The sequence below is a fragment of the Lygodium microphyllum genome, chromosome 24 (genome assembly GCF_053477565.2).
Source record: "Lygodium microphyllum isolate KBCC chromosome 24, Lygodium_microphyllum_v1.1.10, whole genome shotgun sequence".
NCBI classification, from domain to species: domain Eukaryota; kingdom Viridiplantae; phylum Streptophyta; class Polypodiopsida; order Schizaeales; family Lygodiaceae; genus Lygodium; species Lygodium microphyllum.
Window position 1 is genome coordinate 134,521,653 of NC_141158.1, and position 18,775 is coordinate 134,540,427.

The following is an 18,775-nucleotide window of genomic DNA, read 5'->3' on the forward strand; positions in this document are numbered from 1 at the left end:
TTTCATATGTCAGTGAATCATTTTGTAGGAAAACTAACAAATTTGATAATCTATAATGCCTCGAAATTCTCGATTGTTGAGAAAAAGTGACAAGAAAAAGTTTGATACCTGAGAATTGTATTTCCTATTGAGAATAAATGGGTTTTTGTAGAAATACGTCTAATTTAGTCTTGTAATGTATATGAGATAAATGGTTTGTGTAAGACAAAACAAAATGGGTGGAAGAAAAATTAACATAAACCCGACCCTAAGTTGTTGTATATATATGCCATAAGAGCGGACGTTTGTTCGAGAAGTACTGTGCACTCATTAGAAAGAGTTGCGTTTAAGATGAAAAAGAAGAGGCTAAAAAGTATCTTTTATCTTTAAAATGTGGAGCCATAAAAGTGTTATCATGCCAAAAACGTTAGTGACATGTGGCATAAATTTTGAGGCAAAAACGATCTACTCATCGCACGTGTCAAGTTAACTACGTATTATAGTAGCCACACTTGTAAACAAACATCCTCTTAAACCCAATTTCTGAACTGCAAAAGAGTTTTTTGAAGATAAAGCTCTTTCTATGCTCGATAACACCAACACAAGGCTAACTTAGTCACAACTTAAAATTATTCCGCATCACAAGGCGACTTGGGGAAGATTTTAGCACCCAGCATATGTGCCAAGGTATCAAAAATGTAACTTTTTTGACAAATTTGAGCTAGTTCTGTATCAGTGTAACGAATCACGCTATATGTACCCAAAAAGAGCATAACGTATGAAACACGATTAGTCATGGCTGTCCCCATGGACAGTAGTTGTTAACCCTTAGATGAACAAAGTGGAAATTTTGGAAAATCTAAAGTAGAAGACAGGGCCAAGGCAAAAGTGAAACGGAAGACGAAGGCGCGCCAAGAAAAATATGGAAACATAAGAAGTGTAGAAAAGTCCTAAATCAAGGAGAAAGGTGCACAAGAAAAAGCGCAAGTCAATTATTTTGTAAAAGAGCGCAAGGCACATCATGATCTATTTTAAGAATGCCGGGCTCTCACCCATGTAAATTGTAAAGGTAGATGGGCGGTAGGAAGGAAGCTAGGAAGATTGGGTTTTGTATATAAAGTTGAAAAGTGAATGAGAAGTTCATTCTTGTGTGTGGCCAAAAGTAGCTCTCCTCCTCTTTTTCTTCTTCTTCTTCTTCTTCTTCTTCTTGCTTACTTGAGCTTGTGCTTGAGAGAGGGAGTGTGAGAGTGTGAGGGAGTGAGTGTGTGAGAGTGAGGGATCGTGGTAGAGAAGCTCCCCATCTTCTTCTCTTTTCTTCTCTTCTCTTCTCTTTTCTTGCTCGCGGCAATGGAGCGTAGAGCTTGAGGATGGAGCTCGCTTAAAACTTGCACTTGGATCATGGAGCCACCGAAGTGCTCGTCGGGAGAAAAGGCAACTCGATCGGGCATGGAGGTAAGCTCACTACACTCGTAGAGATGGATAGTGCATCGACTATGTGAGAGGTAGCCATTAGTGCCCGACTTGGAATGCTTGAATAATAAGTGGTCCATGGGTCTTGGCGATTGAGCTTGTGCTCACCCCTACATTTTGGTTCCGTTGCTGGGACCAACAGATTCAAGCTTGAGCACTTGTGTGCTTCAAATCGAGCATCAAAGTAAAGGTTTCATCCCCGAATCGGTGCTTGAGGTAGATAGGTAGGAAGCGAGGGAGTTTGAAGAGGTATTCGATCTCCTTAGCAAGTAAGTTTTTGATTTTTTGGATTTGGAAAAGTAGGTTGGAGTAATGTAGGTGTTTTTTTTTGTGATTTGGATACATTAGGATAGGAAAAAAACAAAGAAAAAAGATAAAAACAAGCATTAGGGTTTCTGTTGTCATAACATGGCAAGAGGGTGTGATTTGTTTGTTGATTTGCATTTTGGAGTTTATTTGCTATTCTAGGTATATACAACTCTTCCCCTCTATCCATAGCTTTGATTTGGAGGTGTGTGCGATAGGTCGTGATCTAAATCGTGTGATTCGAGTGATTTATTGTTGCATTAGCAAAAACTGCGCCGTGTTCGGCTTGTCCGAGTGATGGAAATTCTAGGCCGAGTCTCGAAATCGGCCCTCGGTCCTCCCATATTCGGCCATTCGGCCCACTACTACTCAAACGTTCACTGCTCGGCCCTGTCCGAATCACCATTTGGACCAACTTGCCATTCAGCCCACCTAATTTGGCCCTTGATCCTACCGACTCGACCCAACCAACCCCACTTGGATGGCCTATCCAAATTTACCATTCGGACCAACTTTGCACTCGGCCCACCTAACTCGGCCCTCAGCTGTTTGGCCCAAATCCATTCGGATGACGAACCATTCACCTCAGCCAAGTCAATTCGGTCCACTATTGTTACCCATTTGGCCCTTGGACAACCACATTCAGATAATCTGAATTTGATATTCGAAGTAGTTGCATTCGGCCATTTCCTCATTCGGCCCTTGACCATTCAGATGGACCGAATCAGACATTCGAGACCAATTGCATTCGGCCATTTTCTCATTCAGCCCTCGGCCATTCAGACGGGCTGAATTGAATATTCGACCCTTGCAGTTTGGACCTACTCGGCCGAATTTGGATATTTTTAAATATTAAACCTATAGACCCAGAGACTATATAGAGTGGAAAGCACATTATAGATCTATCACTGGGTTGAAATCTAGAACAAGTAGTTCAAAAATTGGCTATGAACTGCCCCCTCGGACCCCCGCAGAGGGGGCTTTCTCTACACCTTCCCCAAGTAGGCTAGCGAGAAAACGCCTGCTGTGACAAGTCCTCCAAATTGGATCCTAGTGTAGTAATGGCTTTGCACAAGTATAGATTATCACTTACAAAACAACTAAAATCCCATACCTGAACAAAGACAAACAGAGACCCTAGAACCTCAATAGGCCAAACTACCCAACAAGGGCAATAAGGCCACACCGCAAAAGCACGTATGTGTTGCATTCAGACTGCGTCTAGTCAAGGCAGAATGCAACAACATCAAGCTACAGTTGCGAGGATGACTAGACATGACAGTCCTGATGATAGATGCACCTTGAACGTTATTGCACAGACGACCCAAGACATTAGTGGAGAATCCACATCTAGTTGTGCAGTTGAGGACTCAAAGGCATGTATCAGAAGGCTTGAATTTATAAGCCAAGACCTGGAAGATGAAGACACAGTACTGCCTACTTATCTTAGGGTCAAACTCACTACAAAAACATAGCATAGAATCAATGCTCTCATAGATGAAGGAACAGATTTCAATATCTTGACCTATGAAGCATGGACTCGACTAGGCCAACTAGAGCTCACACCAATTAATGCAACTCTTAATCCTTATGGGAGCACCCACAAGCACTTATAGGGAAGTGCAAAATCCTTGTAACTACTGAAACTGAAAGCTTTGCTATCCTATTCCATGTTCCTCCAAATAGTGCTAATTGTGAAAAGGAAACCCTCCTAGGAAGACCCTTCAAAAGGGCGACGAAGTGTGAGGTCGATTATGTAGCATAAAGGATACACTTGACACTATCAGGTGTGAGGATAATCACAACCTTTAGTAAGGGTGACCTCATCAAACCTCGAGGGAAAGACAAGGAACATTCTAACATACTAGGCAAGCCTAGTGAGGGCAAGGACTTGTTAAAAGAGTTGATACAAGCGCATGTTGAACAGAGAGAACTAGTGAACGAGGCTATGCTTGAAACTAGAAGGTTAGGAGACAATGCCAAGGATAGGCTTTAGACTTACAAATATAATAGAAGACCACAAAAGAAGCCCAAGCCTTATAAATGAAGCTATTGATGGAGAGCCAACACAACGTTGCAATGGATATCCAAAGTATTGCTACGTGCTCAAGGGGGGAGAGCTACTTTTGGCCACACACAAGAATGAGCTTCTTATTCACTTTTCAACTTTATATACAAAACCCTAAATCCCTTTTGGAAAATCATCCCCTTATCCCCTTTTTTACATGGGCGATCGTGGCCTAGGCCCTTTTTCCCATTGTCCTTCTATCTTCCTAGCTTTCTTCCTACCACCCATCTACCTTTACAATTTGCATAGGTGAGAGCCCGGCGCTCTTAAAATAAATCATGATACGTCTTGCACTCTTTTACAAAAGTATTGACTTGCGTTTTTTCTTGTGTGCCTTTCTCCTTAATTTAGGACTTTTCTACACTTCTTGTGTATCCATATTTTTCTTGGCATGGCTGCGTCTTTTGTTTCACTTTTGCCTTGGCCTTGTCTTCTACTTTAGATTTTCTAGGTTTTCCATTTTGTTCGTCTGAGGGTTAACATTATCCCCCTCCTAGACAAGTACCAGTCCCATGGCACTCACTGTCATAGGTAGCAAGCTTTAACATGTACCGAAGACGTGGAGTGGAAGGTATTGCTGTGGTTTCTTGTGGAGGAGTTTTGGTGATGGTGCGGATGAAGTTCATTGGGGGCATTTTGTTGGCCTGATTGGTTGGTGATAGGGATGGTTTTTGTTGGGAGTTGCACTCAAGGGTTGGCACAGGTGTTGATGTTCTGGGGATTCTGCGAGCGATTCTTTGGTGGGCTTGCAGAATGTTGAAGGATAAGAATTCAACGTTGAGTGTTGATGAAGAGCTGACGATACTTTCGTTGGAGTCTTCAATACCTGCAATTGAAAAACCTCTCATATGTGGTCTCTTCGTTGGGGTAGTGCTAGTTTCTTATTGTACACAAGACATAGTCTGATTAGTTTGGGAGATAGGTCGAACTCTAAGCAAGCCGAGAGTATTGTCTTGCACTTGAGAATCCAAATTGTGTATAGATTGTGGTGCAAATATTGTGTGAGTGTACATGCATACTTAGATATTACGTAGTTAGAAGACTGCCAATCCGATTCCTCATAGCAATGTGTGGATGAAGCGAGGGCTCAATAGGGAGGAAAAAATTATTGATGCTAAGGAGAAGTACACTTGAAGGCTTCTTGAGACATCATTTGTGATTTTGACAACACAATATAGCATAATCGAGCTCATTGACACCTTAGCTTCTAGGTAGCTGGTGGCTACTTGTAATGTTCAAAGAGTACGATATACTTTTCATCGTCTTTTGTGCCTTGCTTACCACTATCGATTACAATGGTACTACTGAGATGGAGTGCGAAAAAGAATTGTGCAAATGGTTCAAGGTGAGAAGTCTAACCATAGGAGAGACAAGCTCCCTAGGTATGACTTGTCCTTGATGTGTCCTGAACAATTGTGGGGGATGTATAAAGGGCTAGGGGACTAAGGACGGAGCCAGCTGACCAAGGTCACTGGATGTACCTAATTTGAGGACCCCTAGGTGTCGTCCTGTGATCGTGAGTGCTTTTTTTCTTTTTTTTTTCTTTCTTTTCTTTTTTTCTTTGCTTTGCTTTTCTTTTTTTTTCTCTCTTTTTTTATTTAAGATAAAATGAATACAACCAATGCAATATATTGAGGCTATCAGCCTTTCATTTGGATTGAGAAATGTCGAGATCCAAAGGCTGTGAAAAATTGATATTACAAAGATGATTGTGTTACTAGCCTCGATGCTAGAGGAACAATTGTTGAGATGGAGAGATACACTTGAGATTTTGCAAACCTCTTTGTAATATGTGAGACATCGGTACAATTGAGGTAGCAATTGGAGTGAGCTATGCATGGACAAGGAACAGAGTATCTGACGAATTGAATCCTGGTTGATGAAGAAACGTTTGTCATTGCTAAGAGCGTGGCTCCTACCCCGAAGTAGAGTTTTGGCCAAGAAAGAGAGAGTAGCTGATGACTATGCTTTGTGCCATGCTCAAATGCAATGTGTGCTTTTTGCAGGGGTGATCTTCTCTTCCCGTGGGGATTCTATCATGGCTCTTTGTTCTTGGTATTTCTGTCGCTTTCTCCATAATGGTTCTTCGTGGGATTGGTGGTCTTTAGTGACTTGGACATTGAACGCTTTCGTACAAAGACCTGTGTCATCCTGCATTCACTTGGCATCTCGTGAGAGTATATGCATGTCCTATGCTTCAACCATAATGAACATGTGTAGCTCAAAGAGGCATCACTTATCTAAATCCCATGGCGTTGACTTCGATGCATATCACATGTGCTTGATTACCATTGCTTATGTGTATGCTGGCTTTGTTTTTTTGGTATTACTTATACATAGTCACAAAACACATTGTTTATTTATATACACGTTTATAAATCCATGCCACTTCATGAGGATAAAAACCAATTGTAGAACTCAGGATTGTACTGGAGTGTGGCACACACATCTACTAATCATGGCAGCCTACTCAATAACAACAAATATTTTGCAACATTGAGCAATAGGGTACCTTGTCCGAGTCTACTTGCAACATGTAGCTCCTCCTCAGTGAGAAATTTATCAATTAGAGAGTTCTCTTGGCTAGCTCCGGCTAAGTCCATACCCTGAACGGCAGTTAGTACTCGAAAGGAAGTTGGCGCCACATAGGTCGGGTCTCTTTGAGATTGCCATTTGGCCAATTGATCCTCTGAGACTCTGTCATAATATGGGCTCCGAGTTCGGCCATTGTAGCGTAGTTTTCAAACCAACATTTTTCAAATTGACTTAGATCCTTTGATTGTCGCTTTAATTACTCTATCTCTAAGAGATTTGGTTGGCAAAGCGCTTCGTTGAATGTCACAATTAGGTGTATTTTGTGGGCCTCCTCATCAGAGATAAGTTGCATGCGTTCATGTAGAAGATTGTCATAGTGATCATTAAGATATTCGTGCTCTTCTGAGGATAGAGGATATGGCAGGTATTCCTCAAGCTGCTCCTTAGGAAATGAAAGTTGAGAAGGATTGAAGCTTGCTTGGAAGTGAGCTATGACGGGGAGCAAGAGCAAGAAGAGAGAGACACGAATGGGAATTCCAATAGTCATAATTTGTGACCGGGCCTTCCTTTATTCCAACTGTCACTAAAAGAATAAAGTAAAGTGATGGTGACGGGCACCCACCACCTACAGTGTGCAGTGGTGGGTACTGTTAGTGTAGTAGTAGCACACGAGTGGCTAGGCAGAGGTGCCTTTATCCCCAACAACCTCCCACTTAAAGATAAATCTTCCCCAGTGAGGAGTGAAAAGAAAAAGAAAAGACAGTACAATGTACACATGTACAATAGGATGAGGAAAAACATTATCTCATCCAATGCCCATCAATCTCTTGAGGAAGGCAAAGCGCTCAGTAGAGTGAGGCTTCTTGTGAGCAGTTCTGCAGGATTTTCATCAATGGAGATCTTGACAAGGTCCATAAGCTATTGGGTGAAGTTTCACAACTGTTCACCAATGGATGCTAAATGGATGGAAGAGGATGACTTGGCAGACCATCCTCAGTTGTTGCAGCTTTACCTTGATGCCTTTCAGTCAGAGCCGACTTTGAATCGGGCTCTTTCACGTTCAACAGGGCAAGGGTCCAGAGTAACACCTGATACTCATGGGGAAGGTAGCACTTCCACTCCTCCAAGAATGGACTGCTTTCATGTATAGTGGATCTCGAATGTATTCAGCATGCATTCAAGGTACTGTGTTGACAGTATGTCTGCCATGAGGTTACTATTCAGTGTACTAGTCATTGTAGTATGTATGCAAATGGGTCTGATTTTTACTGCAGCTCTCAAACTGTACATTTGCATCAGGTTATGATCATGAGAGACTGATTACCGAGTGCTGGTTTTCAGTGTATGATCATTAGTTTTAGTGGTATTCAGTTGGTTCTATGGACAACAGCATGTGTATTAAATGCCATTGACATTTCAGCCATGGTTTTGGCTCGATTTATGCTTTCTTATGGTTGTGTGGTCAGCACTGTTGAGAAACAAGAGTTTGCGATGCATCCGATGAGTTTCTAGCAACAGTTCTGAACTATTGTTGAGCTTTATGCTATGTTTATGCTGGTTGGAAATTTTCTGCAAATGGTGGACATATGAGATAGTCAGCCACCAGCAGTGGCCAATGTTGTGTTGATTATGATGCCTTGTGGAAATTCTAGTGCAGTATTGTTTACTTTGACACATTACAGTGCAATCGAGGTTGATTGCAAGGATTTCAAGGGGGTGGTCTATCATGAGGACATGAAAATTTGATGATTTGCTTATGTTTAATTGACATTTGATTAAAGGATTAATCAAATGTGCAATTAAAAGATACACATGTGTTGCACATGTGAGGTGCAAGCTACTTTTTTACAGTTGAAGGCCTAAGGATCCTGTGAAAAAGATGGGTGTCAAAGGCAAAAGTTGTAACAAGTTACACTTGTTAGATTCTAGGTGAATTTTGGTGTCAGTTTGTCCCTAGGACCATTCATTGGCCATTAAGTGTCAGTGGTGGTGACACTAGGGACTAGTCATTAATTAATGGATTAATGCTTGTCCAAGGGTCAATCAATGTATGGGACCACTTTGGGTTGCAAATGGCCTACCCAATTTATTTTTGGATGGGCAAGGTCAATTTTTTGGGCATGGATTAAGGGTTGAATTGATTTTGAGAATTTATTAATTCTAAAAATTAATTAAATGATTGAAATTTGCTAAAAATGGATTAAGAAAGCTGCCACTTGGCAAAACTTTCCCATGCAAGTGGGGGAAAGGGTAAATAGGGCCAAAGGGAGAGGGAAATCTCGTTTTTTCATTTTGGAGCTGTTGGGAAGAGGTGTTGGACTGTTGATGCCAGCTTTTGGGGCCATTTCCCAACCATTGGAGACCATTTTGGTGATGGAGATTGCATATTCTTGACCTTGGGAAACTCGCAATTGCTACTGATGCACTTTCTCCTGAAGATCATAGTCTCTGATGCTCCTATTGTTATTGATGCATCCTTTTGGGGCTGATACAACAGGGCAGCAGAGCTGATTTTGTTCAGTTCTTCGCAACAAATCTCAAAATTTTCTCTATGTTCAGCCATTCTTAGCAATTCTTAGCCATTCGGAGGAGATCTCAGCCATTTTTGGTGGGCTGGTCTCTAATTTTTGCATTAAACACTAATTTACAACAGAAATTAGGGTTTAGCAATCACCTTGGGATCCGTGCCAGAGATTGAAGGCTCAAGGGACTGAAATCAGCAGCTAATAAATTGAAGATTATCAAGGGATTTCAGGAGCCAACCCATCCTAAATTGATTTGGGGCAGCATTTGGCCAGCCAAGGGTCAAATTGGAGAAGAAGTCCTGGGTGAATCAAGGGGCAAATGACCCAAAAGGCTGGCTGGTCATTTATGACATCAAGAACAATAGGTTAGCACGAGAAGATTGAAGAATCTCAAGTTGTACTCCTTCCAATTGAATGAAGCTAAAGAAATACCACAAGGGGCACCAGTTTTGGGGCCAACAGGGAGTCTACTGTCCAAGAACATTATGGTAAAGTGTGTATTTTATTTTATATGCATTTATTTATTGTTGTAATTAACTCTTAAATCAAGTTATCACCACTCATTCCAAGAAGGAAGGTTGGTTACAAGGTTCCATTGCCGAGATACATCAAATCTCTTGATTTGGTGGGCCCGAGGCACCTGATTGCAAGCCAAAGCTTGTGCTGGTGCTTATCTTTCTGCTTAGCTGAGAAATTACAGCAAGATGTCTTCATACAGTGGGATGCAATCAAGCAGTAATGATGCCTCTCATGATGCACATTCACATGGGGAAGAAGAAAATGCAATGCCTCATCTTGGACAAGGCACGAATCATGGACAACATGCTGAAAATGTGGCTGAAGGCCAAGATGTTGGACCTCAATGCAAAAAGAGGATGATGATCAACAAGGGGAAATGGAATTCGATAATGCATTCAAGAATCGAATGACGACAGTAGCCAATATCTTTGCTGAATTGGCAAAAGATCCTCAGTTTACTTGGTTTTGGAACACTCCTACGAAGGATAACAAGGGCAAGAAGAGAAAATCCTCTTCTAGAACTTCAGGAAAGCGAGATGCACCAAAGAACAAGCCAAAGCCTTCTTAAGATGCTCCTGAAGATGCTCATGGTGAAAAGCAGTTGGTGCCAGTTGGGCAAGAAATGCAAATGCAAGTTCATGATGTAAATGCTAATCCTATGGTTTTTGGACAGCAAGGTTTGCATGAGAATTTGGGGTAGCTATCTTACTTTGGTGGTAGCACAATTTTTCATGCTATAGTGGCTGAGCGACCAAATGTGGGAATGTATGGCACACCTCCCCATAATTTTCAGCAACCAATGCATGGCTTGCATAACCCAATGTACTCAGGTATGGCTCATGGAATGCATAATCCGATGTATGGCGGCATCGGTATGATCCTTGGTGTGCAAAATCACGCATATGGGCAAGCATCGGTACCCTGTTGTGCTTTTGGGGCTCAAGGAATAAGTGTTGGTCATGCAAATGCTCCGTCTAATGCTGGCTATCATGAAGATTGCCTCTACACTAGCGGATACACTATGCCTTTCATGTGAGCTTGTTGAGGCCTTTTTATCGTGACGTGCTTAAGGATGTATCTGCTGAAATTCAGTCCAATGAAGAGGAGTTGAATAAGATATTGGTATCGGAGGAGATTTTGGCACATAAAGAGGAAAGGCCAAAGGTAAAGCTTCCATAAGCTATTGGGTGAAGTTTTACAACTGTTCACCAATGGATGCTAATAGGATGGAAGAGGATGACTTGGCAGACCATCCTCAGTTGTTGCAGCTTTACCTTGATGCCTTTCAGTCAGAGCCGACTTTGGATCGGGCTCTTTCAGGTTCAGCAAGGCAAGGGTCCATAGTACCACTTGATACTCAAGGGAAAGGTAGCAAATCCACTCCTCCAAGAATGGACTGCTCTCGTGTATAGTGGATCTCGGATGTATTCAGCATGCATCCAAGGTACTGTGCTGACAGTATGTCTGCCATGAGGTCACTATTCAATGTCTTAGTCACTGTAGTATGTATGCAAATGGGTATGGTTTTCACTGCAGCTCTGAAACTATACACTTGCATCAGGTTACGATCATGAGAGACTTATTACCGAGTGTTGATTTTCAGTGTATGATCATTAGTTTCAATGGTATTCAGTTGGTTCTATGGACAGTAGCATGTGTACTAAATGCCATTGACATTTCAACCATCGTTTTGGCTTGTTTTATGCTTTACTATGGTTGTGTAGTCAGCACTGTTGAGAAACAAGAGTTTGGGATGCATCCGATGAGTTTCTAGCAACAGTTCTGGAGCTTTATGCTATGTTTATGCTGGCTGGAAATTTTCTGCAAATGGTGGGCATATGAGATAGTCAGCCAGCAATGGCCAATGTTGTGTTGACTATGATGCCTTGTGGAAATTCCAGTGCAGTATTATTTACTTTGACACATTACAATGCAATCGAGGACGATTGCAAGGATTTCAAGGGGGTGGTCTATCATGAGGACGTGAAAATTTGATGCTTTGCTTATGTTTAATTAACATTTGATTAAAGGATTAATCAAATGTGCAATTAAAAGATGCACATGTGTTGCACATGTGAGGTGCAAGCTACATTTTTACAGTTGAAGGCCTAAGAACCCTGTGAAAAAGATGGGTGTCAAAGGCAAAAGTTGTAACAAGTTACACTTGTTAGATTCTAGATGATTTTCGGTGTCAGTTTGTCCCTAGGACCATTCATTGGGCATTAAGTGTCAGTGGTGACACTAGGGACTAGTCATTAATTAATGGATTAATGCTTGTCCAAGGGTCAATCAATGCATGGGACCACTTTGGGTTGCAAATGGCCTAGCCAATTTATTTTTGGACGATCAAGGTCAATTTTATGGGCATGGATTAAGGGCTGAATTAATTTTCAGAATTTATTAATTTCAAAAATTAATTAAATGGCTAGAAATTGTTGAAAATGGATTAAGAAAGCTGCCACTTGGCAAAACTTTCCCATGCTAGTGGGGGAAAGGCTAAATAGGGCTAAAGGGAGAGGGAAATCTCATTTTTTCATTTTGCAGCTGTTGGGAAGAGGTGTTGGACTATTGTTGCCAGCTTTTGGGGCCATTTCCCAACCATTGGAGACCATTTTGGTGATGGAGATTGCATGTTCTTGACCTTGGGAAGCTGGCAATTGCTGCTGATGCACTCTCTTGAAGATCACAGTCTCTGATGCTCCTATTGTTGTTGGTGCATCCGTTTGGGACTGATATAGTAGGGCAGCAGCTGATTTTGATGAGTTCTTCGCGACAAATCTCAAAATTTTCTCTCTCTACAACATTCTCTCATCTCCTTCAACCTATGCTCAGCCATTCTCAGTAATTCTTAGCCATTCGGAGGAGATCTCAGCCATTTTTGGTGGGCTGATCTGTAATTACTGCAGTAAATCCTAATTTACATTAGAAATTAGGGTTTAGCAACCATCTTGGGATTTGTGCCAGAGATTGAAGGCTGAAGGAACTAAAATCAGTAGTTAGCTGATAATTGAAGATTATCAAGGGATTTCAGGAGCCAGCCCATCCCAAATTGATTTGGGGTAGCATTTGGCCAACCAAGGGTCAAATTGGAGAAGAAGTCCTGGGTGAATCAAGGGGCAAATGACCCAAAAGGCTTGCGGGTCATTTATGACAGCAAGAACAATTGGTTAGCAGGAGGAGGTTGAAGAATCTCAAGTTGTACTCCTTCCAATTGAATGAAGCTAAAGAAATACCGCAAGGGGCACTAGTTTTGGGGCCAACAGGGAGTCTACTGTCCAAGAACATTATAGTAAATGTTGTAATTAACTCTTAAATCAAGTTATCACCACTCATTCCAAGAAGGAAGGCTGGTTACAAGGCTCCATTGCCGGGATACATCAAATCTCTTGATTTGGTGGGCCTGAGGCACCTGATTGCAAGCCAAAGCTTTGTGCTAGTGTTGATCTTTGTGCTCAACAGAGAAATTAGAGCAAGATGTCTTCATACAGTAGGATGCAATCAAGCAGTAATGATGCCTCTCATGATGCGCATTCACATGGGGAAGAAGAAAATGCAATGCCTCATCTTGGACAAGGCACGAATCATGGACAACATGCTGAAAATGTGGCTGAAGGCCAAGATGTTGGTCCTCAATGCAAAAAGAGGATGATGATCAACAAGGGGAAATGGAATTTGATAATGCATTCAAGAATCGAATGACGACAGTAGCCAATATCTTTGCTGAATTGGCAAAAGATCCTCAGTTTACTTGGTTTTGGAACACTCCTACGAAGGATAACAAGGGCAAGAAGAGAACCTCGTCTTCTAGAACTTCAGGAAAGCGAGATGCACCAAAGAACAAGCCAAAGCCTTCTTAAGATGCTCCTAAAGATGCTCATGGTGAAAAGAAGTTGGTGCCAGTTGGGCAAGAAATGCAAATGCAAGTTCATGATGTAAATGCTAATCATATGGTTTTTGGACAGCAAGGTTTGTATGAGAATTTGGGGCAGCTATCTTACTTTGGTGGTAGCACAATTTTTCATGCTATGGTAGCTGAGCGACCGAATGTGGGAATGTATGGCACACCTCCCCATAATTTTCAGCAACCAATGCATGGTTTGCATAACCCAATGTACTCAGGTATGGCTCATGGAATGCATAATCCGATGTATGGCAGCATCGGTATGATCCTTGGTGTGCAAAATCATGCATATGGGCAAGCATCGGTACCCTGTTGTGCTTTTGGGGCTCAAGGAATAAGTGTTGGTCATGCAAATGCTCCGTCTAATGCTGGCTATAATGAAGATTGCCTCTACACTAGCGGATACACTATGCCTTTCATGTGAGCTTATTGAGGCCTTTTTATGGTGACGTGCCTAAGGATGTATCTGCTGAAATTCAGTCCAATGAAGAGGAGCTGAATAAGATATTGGTATCGGAGGAGATTTTGGCACATAAAGAGGAAAGGCCAAAGGTAAAGCTTCCATAAGCTATTGGGTGAAGTTTTACAACTGTTCACCAATGGATGCTAATAGGATGGAAGAGGATGACTTGGTAGACCATCCTCAGTTGTTGCAGCTTTACCTTGATGCCTTTCAGTCAGAGCCGACTTTGGATCGGACTCTTTCAGGTTCAACAAGGCAAGGGTCCATAGTACCACTTGATACTCAAGGGAAAGGTAGCACATCCACTCCTCCAAGAATGGACTGCTCTCGTGTATAGTGGATCTCGGATGTATTCAGCATGCATCCAAGGTACTGTGCTGACAGTATGTCTGCCATGAGGTCACTATTCAATGTCTTAGTCACTGTAGTATGTATGCAAATGGGTATGGTTTTCACTGCAGCTCTGAAACTATACACTTGCATCAGGTTACGATCATGAGAGACTTATTACCGAGTGTTGATTTTCAGTGTATGATCATTAGTTTCAATGGTATTCAGTTGGTTCTATGGACAGTAGCATGTGTACTAAATGCCATTGACATTTCAACCATCGTTTTGGCTTGTTTTATGCTTTACTATGGTTGTGTAGTCAGCACTGTTGAGAAACAAGAGTTTGGGATGCATCCGATGAGTTTCTAGCAACAGTTCTGGAGCTTTATGCTATGTTTATGCTGGCTGGAAATTTTCTGCAAATGGTGGGCATATGAGATAGTCAGCCAGCAATGGCCAATGTTGTGTTGACTATGATGCCTTGTGGAAATTCCAGTGCAGTATTATTTACTTGGACACATTACAGTGCAATCGAGGACGATTGCAAGGATTTCAAGGGGGTGGTCTATCATGAGGACGTGAAAATTTGATGCTTTGCTTATGTTTAATTAACATTTGATTAAAGGATTAATCAAATGTGCAATTAAAAGATGCACATGTGTTGCACATGTGAGGTGCAAGCTACATTTTTACAGTTGAAGGCCTCAGAACCCTGTGAAAAAGATGGGTGTCAAAGGCAAAAGTTGTAACAAGTTACACTTGTTAGATTCTAGATCATTTTCGGTGTCAGTTTGTCCCTAGGACCATTCATTGGCCATTAAGTGTCAGTGGTGACACTAGGGACTAGTCATTAATTAATGGATTAATGCTTGTCCAAGGGTCAATCAATGCATGGGACCACTTTGGGTTGCAAATGGCCTAGCCAATTTATTTTTGGACGATCAAGGTCAATTTTATGGGCATGGATTAAGGGCTGAATTAATTTTCAGAATTTATTAATTTCAAAAATTAATTAAATGGCTGGAAATTATTGAAAATGGATTAAGAAAGCTGCCACTTGGCAAAACTTTCCCATGCTAGTGGGGGAAAGGCTAAATAGGGCTAAAGGGAGAGGGAAATCTCGTTTTTTCATTTTGCAGCTGTTGGGAAGAGGTGTTGGACTATTGTTGCCAGCTTTTGGGGCCATTTCCCAACCATTGGAGACCATTTTGGTGATGGAGATTGCATGTTCTTGACCTTGGGAAGCTGGCAATTGCTGCTGATGCACTCTCTTGAAGATCACAGTCTCTGATGCTCCTATTGTTGTTGGTGCATCCGTTTGGGACTGATATAGTAGGGCATCAGCTGATTTTGATGAGTTCTTTGCGACAAATCTCAAAATTTTCTCTCTCTACAACATTCTCTCATCTCCTTCAACCTATGCTCAGCCATTCTCAGCAATTCTTAGCCATTCGGAGGAGATCTCAGCCATTTTTGGTGGGCTGATCTGTAATTACTGCAGTAAATCCTAATTTACATTAGAAATTAGGGTTTAGCAACCACCTTGGGATTTGTGCCAGAGATTGAAGGCTGAAGGGACTAAAATCAGTAGTTAGCTGATAATTGAAGATTATCAAGGGATTTCAGGAGCCAGCCCATCCCAAATTGATTTGGGGTAGCATTTGGCCAGCCAAGGGTCAAATTGGAGAAGAAGTCCTGGGTGAATCAAGGGGCAAATGACCCAAAAGGCTTGCGGGTCATTTATGACAGCAAGAACAATTGGTTAGCAGGAGGAGGTTGAAGAATCTCAAGTTGTACTCCTTCCAATTGAATGAAGCTAAAGAAATACCGCAAGGGGCACTAGTTTTGGGGCCAACAGGGAGTCTACTGTCCAAGAACATTATAGTAAATGTTGTAATTAACTCTTAAATCAAGTTATCACCACTCATTCCAAGAAGGAAGGCTGGTTACAAGGCTCCATTGCCGGGATACATCAAATCTCTTGATTTGGTGGGCCTGAGGCACCTGATTGCAAGCCAAAGCTTTGTGCTAGTGTTGATCTTTGTGCTCAACAGAGAAATTAGAGCAAGATGTCTTCATATAGTGGGATGCAATCAAGCAGTAATGATGCCTCTCATGATGCGCATTCACATGGGGAAGAAGAAAATGCAATGCCTCATCTTGGACAAGGCACGAATCATGGACAACATGCTGAAAATGTGGCTGAAGGCCAAGATGTTGGACCCTCAATGCAAAAAGAGGATGATGATCAACAAGGGGAAATGGAATTCGATGATGCATTCAAGAATCGAATGACGACAGCAGCCAATATCTTTGCTGAATTGGCAAAAGATCCTCAGTTTACTTGGTTTTGGAACACTCCTACGAAGGATAACAAGGGCAAGAAGAGAAAATCCTATTCTAGAACTTTGAGACAGCGAGATGCACCGAAGAACAAGCCAAAGCCTTCTTAAGATGCTCCTAAATATGCTCATGGTGAAAAGCAGTTGGTGCCAGTTGGGCAAGAAATGCAAATGCAAGTTCATGATGTAAATGCTAATCCTATGTTTTTTGGACAGCAAGGTTTGCATGAGAAATTGGGGCAGCCAGCTTACTTTGGTGGTAGCACAATTTTTCATGCTATGGTGGGTGAGTGATTGAATGTGGGAATGTATGGCACACCTCCCCATAATTTTCATCAACCAATGCATGGGTTGCATAACCCAATGTACTCGGATATGGCTCATGGAATGCATAATCCGATGTATGGCAGCATCGGTATGATGCCTGGTGTGCAAAATCACGCATATGGGCAAGCATCGGTACCACGTCGTGCTTTTGCCGCTCAAGGAATAAGTGTTGGTCATGCAAATGCTCTGTTTAATGCTGGCTATCATGAAGATTGCCTCTACACTAGCGGATACACTATGCCTTTCATGTGAGCTTGTTGAGGCCTTTTTATGGTGACATGCCTAAGGCTGTATATGCTGAAATTCAGTCCAATGAAGAGGAGCTGAATAAGATATTGGTATCTCACTAGATTTTGGCACATAAATAGGAAAGGCCAAAGGTAAAGCTTCCATAAGCTATTGGGTGAAGTTTCACAACTGTTCACCAATGGATGCTAAATGGATGGAAGAGGATGACTTGGCAGACCATTCTCAGTTGTTGCAGCTTTACCTTGATGCCTTTCAGTCAGAGCCGACTTTGGATCGGGCTCTTTCAGGTTCAGCAAGGCAAGGGTCCATAGTACCACCTGATACTCAAGGGAAAGGTAGCACATCCACTCCTCCAAGAATGGACTACTCTTGTGTATAGTGGATCTCGAATGTATTCAGTATGCATCCAAGGTACTGTGCTGACAGTATGTCTGCCATGAGGTCACTATTCAATGTCTTAGTCACTGTAGTATGTATGCAAATGGGTATGGTTTTCAATGCAGCTCTGAAACTATACACTTGCATCAGGTTAGGATCATGAGAGACTTATTACCGAGTGCTGATTTTCAGTGTATGATCATTAGTTTCAATGGTATTCAGTTGGTTCTATGGACAGTAGCATGTGTACTAAATGCCATTGACATTTCAACCATCATTTTGGCTTGTTTTATGCTTTACTATGGTTGTGTAGTCAGCACTGTTGAGAAACAAGAGTTTGGGATGCATCCGATGAGTTTCTAGCAACAGTTCTGGAGCTTTATGCTATGTTTATGCTGGCTGGAAATTTTCTGCAAATGGTGGGCATATGAGATAGTCAGCCAGCAATGGCCAATATTGTGTTGACTATGATGCCTTGTGGAAATTCCAGTGCAGTATTATTTACTTTGACACATTACAGTGCAATCGAGGACGATTGCAAGGATTTCAAGGGGGTGGTCTATCATGAGGACGTGAAAATTTGATGCTTTGCTTATGTTTAATTAACATTTGATTAAAGGATTAATCAAATGTGCAATTAAAAGATGCACATGTGTTGCACATGTGAGGTGCAGGCTACATTTTTACAGTTGAAGGCCTAAGAACCCTGTGAAAAAGATGGGTGTCAAAGGCAAAAGTTGTAACAAGTTACACTTGTTAGATTCTAGTTGAATTTTGGTGTCGGTTTGTCCCTAGGACCATTCATTGGCCATTAAGTGTCAGTGATGACACTAGGGACTAGTCATTAATTAATGGATTAATGCTTGTCCAAGGGTCAATCAATGCATGGGACCACTTTGGGTTGCAAATGGCCTAGCCAATTTATTTTTGGACGATCAAGGTCAATTTTATGGGCATGGATTAAGGGCTGAATTAATTTTCAGAATTTATTAATTTCAAAAATTAATTAAATGGCTGGAAATTGTTGAAAATGGATTAAGAAAGCTGCCACTTGGCAAAACTTTCCCATGCTAGTGGGGGAAAGGCTAAATAGGGCTAAAGGGAGAGGGAAATCTCGTTTTTTCATTTTGCAGCTGTTGGGAAGAGGTGTTGGACTATTGTTGCCAGCTTTTGGGGCCATTTCCCAACCATTGGAGACCATTTTGGTGATGGAGATTGCATGTTCTTGACCTTGGGAAGCTGGCAATTGCTGCTGATGCACTCTCTTGAAGATCACAGTCTCTGATGCTCCTATTGTTGTTGGTGCATCCGTTTGGGACTGATATAGTAGGGCAGCAGCTGATTTTGATGAGTTCTTCGCGACAAATCTCAAAATTTTCTCTC